This window comes from Camarhynchus parvulus, unplaced genomic scaffold (assembly GCF_901933205.1).
Source record: "Camarhynchus parvulus unplaced genomic scaffold, STF_HiC, whole genome shotgun sequence".
NCBI lineage: Eukaryota > Metazoa > Chordata > Aves > Passeriformes > Thraupidae > Camarhynchus > Camarhynchus parvulus.
Genome location: NW_022148231.1, coordinates 1 through 6,009, shown reverse-complemented (window position 1 = coordinate 6,009; position 6,009 = coordinate 1). Strand labels below are relative to the sequence as shown.

Here is a 6,009-nt window from a genome sequence, read left to right as displayed (position 1 = left end):
GCTATATTTGGGGTGATTTGGGGCGATTTTGGGGGCAGTTTTGGGATCATTTTGCGGTGATTTTTGGGGCGATTTTAGTGTCATTTTTGGGGTGAATTTTGCGGCAGTTTTGGGATAATTTTGAGGTGATTTTGGGTGATTTTTGGGGCAGTTTTGGAACATTTTAGGGTCAATTTTGGGATAATTTTGAGGTGGTTTTTGGGGCTGTTTTCAGGGTGGTTTGGGGTGGTTTTTGGGTGGTTTTCGGGGCGCTGCCCGCTCTGTCCCCCCAGATGAGGAGATCGAGATCACCTTCAGCTACTGGGACGGCTCCGGGCACCGGCGAACGGTCAAGGTGGGGATTTGGGGGAATTTGGGGAAATTTTGGGGAATTTCGGGGGATTTGGGGGAATTTGGGGGAATTTGGGGGGGTTTTGGGGGGATTTTGGGGGGATTTGGGGGGGAATGTGGGGGAATTTTGGGGGAATTTTGGGGGGATTTTGGGGGGGATTTTGGGGGAGATTTTCAGGGTTCCCAAGTGATTTGTAAATGATTTTCGGGGGGATTTTGGGGTAATTTTGGGGGTTTTTGGGATGGTTTTTGGTGTGATTTTTGGAATATTTATTGGGATGGTTCTGGGGTGGATTTTTGTGATTTTGGGGCAATTTTTTGGGGCGATTTTTGAGGTTTTTGGGGTGGATTTTTAGGGCAATTCTTTGTAATTTTGGGGGTGATGTTTGAGTGATTTTTGTTAATTTTTTAGGGTGGATTTTTGGGAGTTCCTGGGTGATTTTTTGGGGTGATTTGAAGTTGATTTTTGGGGAGATTTTGGGGGTTTTTGGGTAATTTTTGGGGTCCTTCTCAGATGAAGAAGGAACACGATGTGGCAGTTCCTGGGTGATTTTTGGGGTGATTTTTGGGGTGATTTTTTGGCTATTTTTGGGGTGATTTTTGGGGTTCCTGGATGAGTTTTCGGGTGATTTTATGTTGATTTTTGGGTGGGATTTTTGGGGTTTTGGGGATGTTTTTTGGAATGATTTTTGGGGTGATTTTTGGGATATTTAGGGGTTAATTTGGAGTGATTTTTGGGGTGATTTTGGGGGGTTTTGGGGTGATTTTTGCATTATTTTCCTGTGGATTTTGGAGCAATTTTGGGGTGATTCTGGGGTTATTTTTGGGGTGATTTTTTGGGTATTTTTGGGGTGATTTTTGGGGTTCCTGGATGAGTTTTGGGGTGATTTTATGTTGATTTTTGGGTGGTTTTTGGGGGGGATTTTTGGGGTTTTGGGGATGTTTTTTGGGGTGATTTTAAGGTTGATTTTGGGGCTATTTAGGGGTTATTTTGGAGTGATTTTTGGGGGTTTTTGGGGTGATTTTTGGGGTGATTTTTGCATGATTTTGCTGTGAAATTTGGAGCAATTGGGGTGATTCTGGGGTTATTTTTGGGGTGATTTTTTGGGTATTTTTGGGGTGATTTTTGGGGTTCCTGGATGAGTTTTGGGGTGATTTTACGTTGACTTTTGGGTGGTTTTGGGGGGTATTTTTGGGGTTTTTGGGGATGTTTTTTGGGGTGATTTTAAGGTTGATTTTGAGGTTGATTTTTGGGCTATTTAGGGGTTAATTTGGAGTGATTTTTGGGGTGATTTTAGGGGTTTTTTGGGTGATTTTTGGGGTGATTTTTGCATGATTTTGCTGTGAATTTTGGAGCAATTTTGGGGTAATTTTTGGGGTGATTTTGGCTGACTTTGGGGTCCCCCTGCTCAGATGAAGAAGGGGAACACGATGCAGCAGTTCCTGCAGAAAGCTCTGGAAATTCTGCGCAAGGATTTCAGTGAGCTCCGGTGAGGGGGGGCTGGGGGGTCCCAGAGGGGATTTTGGGGGGATCCTTGATTGGACTGGGGGCTTCTGGGGGGATTTGGGGCTCCTTGGGCAGGTCTGGGGCTTCCCAGGTGGGATTTGGGGGGGTCTTAGAGGGGTTTTGGGGGGGTCCTGGGGGGGAATTTGGGGATTCTGAGGGGGTCCCAAGTGGGATTTGGGGGGTCCTGGGGGGGTTTGGGGGGGAGTTTGGGGAGTCCTGAGAGGTCCCTGTGGGATTTTGGGGGGATCCTTGAGAGGTTTGGGGGTCCTGGGGGGGTTTGGGGGGTCCTGAATGGACTGGGGGGTCCTGGGGGGTCTCAAGAGGGATTTGGGGGGGTCCTTGAGTGGATTTGGGGGCTCGGGGGGTTTTGGGGGCCTGAATTGGGGGCCTGGAGGGCCCTGTGGGATTTGGGGCGGTGGTCTCTGGGGCCGGGGATTTGGGGGACTTAGGGTCAGGTGGGATTTTGGGGGGGTCCTTGATTGGATTGAGGGGGTCCCAAGTGGGATTTGGGGGGGTCCAGGGGGGATTTTGGGGGTCTCAGAGAGGTTTGGAGGGTCCTGGGGAGTCCCCACAGGATTTGGGGGGTCCCAGGTGGGGTTTGGGGGTCCCTGAGTGGATTTTTGGGGATTTCCCAGCAGGTTTGGGGCAGCTGGGGTCCCTGAGATGGTTTTGGGGGTATTTTTGCTGTATTTGGGGTATTTTTGGATTTTTTGGGGGGGGTATTTGGGTGGTATTTTTGGGGTGTTTTGTGTTTTTTGGGATGGTTTGGGATATTTTGGGGGGTATGGGGGTATTTTTTGTGTTATTTTGGGATGTTTTGGGGGTTTTGGGGTATTTTTTGTGGTATTTTTGGGGGGGTTTTTGGGATATTTTTGGGGGATGTTTTGGGGTTATTTTGGTGCATTTTGTTGTCCTTTCGGGGTGGTTTCGCTGGTTTTTTGGGTATTTTTGGGGTATTTTTTGGGGCTGTTTTTTTGGGGCTGTTTTTGGGGTCGTTCCTGTCGGTTTTGGGGTCCCTGAGCCGTTTCCCCCCAGCTCGGCCGGGGTGGAGCAGCTCATGTACATCAAGGAGGATCTGATCATCCCGCATGTGAGGCCCCACCCCCACACCCTGAGCCCCGCCCCATTCATCCTGAGCCCCGCCCCATTCATCCTGAGCCCCGCCCCCCACCCTGAGCCCCGCCCCATTCACCCTGAGCCCCGCCCCCACGCCCTGAGCCCCACCCCATTCATCCTGAGCCCCGCCCCCATTCATCCTGAGCCCCCCCCCATTCACCCTGAGCCCCGCCCCCATTCATCCTGAGCCCCGCCCCATCACCTGAGCCCCCCCCCGAGCCCCCCCCCCTGACACCTGCCGTGAGGGGCCCCATTCATCCTGAGCCCCTGAGCCCCACCCCATCGCTGATCATCCCCACGTGGGCCCCCCCCCACGCCCTGAGCCCCGCCCCCACCCAGCCCCCTCATCCTGAGCCCCGCCCCCCACCCCTGAGCCCCCCCCCCTGAGCCCCCCCATCCCCTGATCATCCCGCACGTGAGCTCCTGAGCCCCACCCCCATTCACCCTGAGCCCCACCCCCCCTAGCCCGCCCCCCCCTGAGCCCCGCCCCCATCCCTGATCATCCCACACGAGAGCCCCAGCCCCGCCCCCATCCCATGGCCCCTCCCCACCCTGATCATCCCGCATGTGAGCCCCTCCCCATTCACCCTGAGCCCTCCCAAACCCTTCCCCTCCCCCACCCCTTCAGCCCCCCCCCACCTCCTGGCCATCCCCCCAATCCAGAGCCCCTCCCCCATGGCCCCTCCCCCACCCAGTACATCCCCCACGTGAGTCAGCCCCTCCCCCACAGCCTGAGCCCCCCCCCACCCCGTGGCTCCACCCCTCGGCCCCTCCCCCAGCCCTTGGCCCCTCCCCCACTGGCCCCCCCTGACTCCCCGTGGCCCCTTCCCCACAGCACCACAGCTTCTACGACTTCATCGTCACCAAGGCACGCGTGAAAAGCGGTGAGTGACGTCATCGACACGGGGGGTGACGTCATCAACCAGGGGTGACGTCATCGACACAGGGGCTGTGATGTCATTGTGGGGGCTGTGACGTCATAAACCCCGGGTGTGATGTCATCAGTGGGGGAGTGATGTCATCGCCGGGGGCTGTGACTCCGCCCATGGGGCTCTGATGTCACAGTGGGGGAAAGTGACGTCAATGTTAGGGCCGTGACGTCATCGCGACATTGTGATATCACTAATGGGGGTGGGAGGTGCTTCGCGGGACTGTGATGTCATCAAATTAACGGTGGTGACATCATCACGGGGGTTTGTGATGTCGTCACTTGTGATGGTGACATCATCAGGAGTGTGATGTCATCCTTGGGGCCTGCGACATCAGCGCCAGGATGTGACGTCATCGTTGAGGCTATGACGTCATCACCGTAGGGCTTGATGTCATCAGTGTTGGGGATGTGACATCATCATTGGATGGTGACATCAGCTATTTGTGGCTGTGATGTCATAACCGAGGGCGGTGACATCATCATGGCTCTGATGTCACCATTGGGGTTGTGACGTCATCATCGATGGCTATGGCGTCATTTATGGGGGGGCTGTGACGTCATCACTGGGGACTGTGACATCATTGGTGGGGCTGTGACATCACCGTGGGGGTGGGTGACGTCACGGTGACGTCACGGCCCCGCCCCCAGGCCCGCTGTTCAATTTCGACGTGCACGAGGACGTGCGGCTGCTCAGCGACGCCACCGTGGAGAAGGATGAGGTGAGGCCCCGCCTCCCGCCGGTGACGTCATCGCCTTGGCGGTGATGTCATCGCCCGGCCACCAGCCCCGCCCGCATTGGTGACGTCATCGCTGCTGGTGACGTCACTCCCGGGCGGTGAGATCACGCCCAGGCTGGGCGGTGACGTCACTGCCCTGTCACTGACGTCACTCTCCTATGACATCACTCTTCCGTCAATGACGTCATTCCTCGATGACATCACACCCCGATTGATGGCATTGCTCTCCAATCGATGACGTCACTGTCTGATCAATGACATCACTCATCGATGACATCACTCTGATCGATGACATCAATCTCTGTCGATGACATCACTGTCTGATCAATGACCTAATCCTCACGCGATGACGTCACTCGCCGATGACGTCACTCTCTGATCGATGACGTCACTCTCTGATCGATGACGTCACACACCGTCGATGACATCACTTGCCCCAACCCATGACGTCATCCTCTGCTGATGACATCACTGGCTATGACGTCACTCCCAACTGATGACGTCACTCCCCAATTAATGGCATCACCACTAATTAATGACATCGACCCTGTTAATGACATCACACCCAATCCATGGCATCACTCTGACTGATGACGTCACCCCCTGCCGATGATGTCACACCCCGATGGATGACATCATCGCTAATTGATGCCGTCACTCCTAATTAACGACATCACCTCCAATCGATGACGTCACCCCCAAATATATTACGCGACCCCGACCTATGACATCACCCCATACTGATGACATCACTCCCCAAATCAATGACGTCACCTGAATTGATTGCATCACCCCAATGAATCACATCACCCCCTATGACATCACCCACTACCGATGATGTCATCCCCAAACTATGACATCACCCCCTATTGATGACATCACCCCCAATGACATCACTCCCTACCGATGACATCACCCCATGACATCACCAACTTATGACATCATTCCCCAATCGATGATGCCATCCCCAATCAATGACATCACTCCTAATGGCCTCACCCTACTGATGACATCATCCCGAAATTGATGACATCACCGCCACTCCATGACATCACTCCCTACTGATGACATCACCCAAATCAATGACGTCACCCCAATTGATTGCATCACCCCTAACCAATGACATCACCACCAATTGATGACATCACCCCTAACCAATGACATCACCACCAATTGATGACATCATCCCTTACCTATGACATCCACTACCCATGATGTCATCCCTAAACTATGACATCACTCCCTACTGATGACATCACCCCAATCTGTGACATCAACCCCCAACCTATGACATCATTCCCCAAACAATGACGTCACCCCCAATCGATGACATCACCCCTACCGAAATCAATCCCCAATCAATGACATCACATCTGACCGATGACATC

General features: G+C 53.7%; 1 long non-coding RNA gene across 1 annotated transcript; it reads left to right on the top strand.

Moving 5' to 3' along the window:
* Positions 1 to 212: 212 nt before the first annotated feature.
* LOC115916194 lies at positions 213 to 3,838 on the top strand. Its single transcript, XR_004061577.1, has 4 exons — positions 213 to 334; positions 1,744 to 1,820; positions 2,873 to 2,927; positions 3,789 to 3,838. It is a non-coding gene; the product is annotated as an uncharacterized LOC115916194 (long non-coding RNA).
* The last annotated feature ends 2,171 nt before the right edge of the window (positions 3,839 to 6,009 follow it).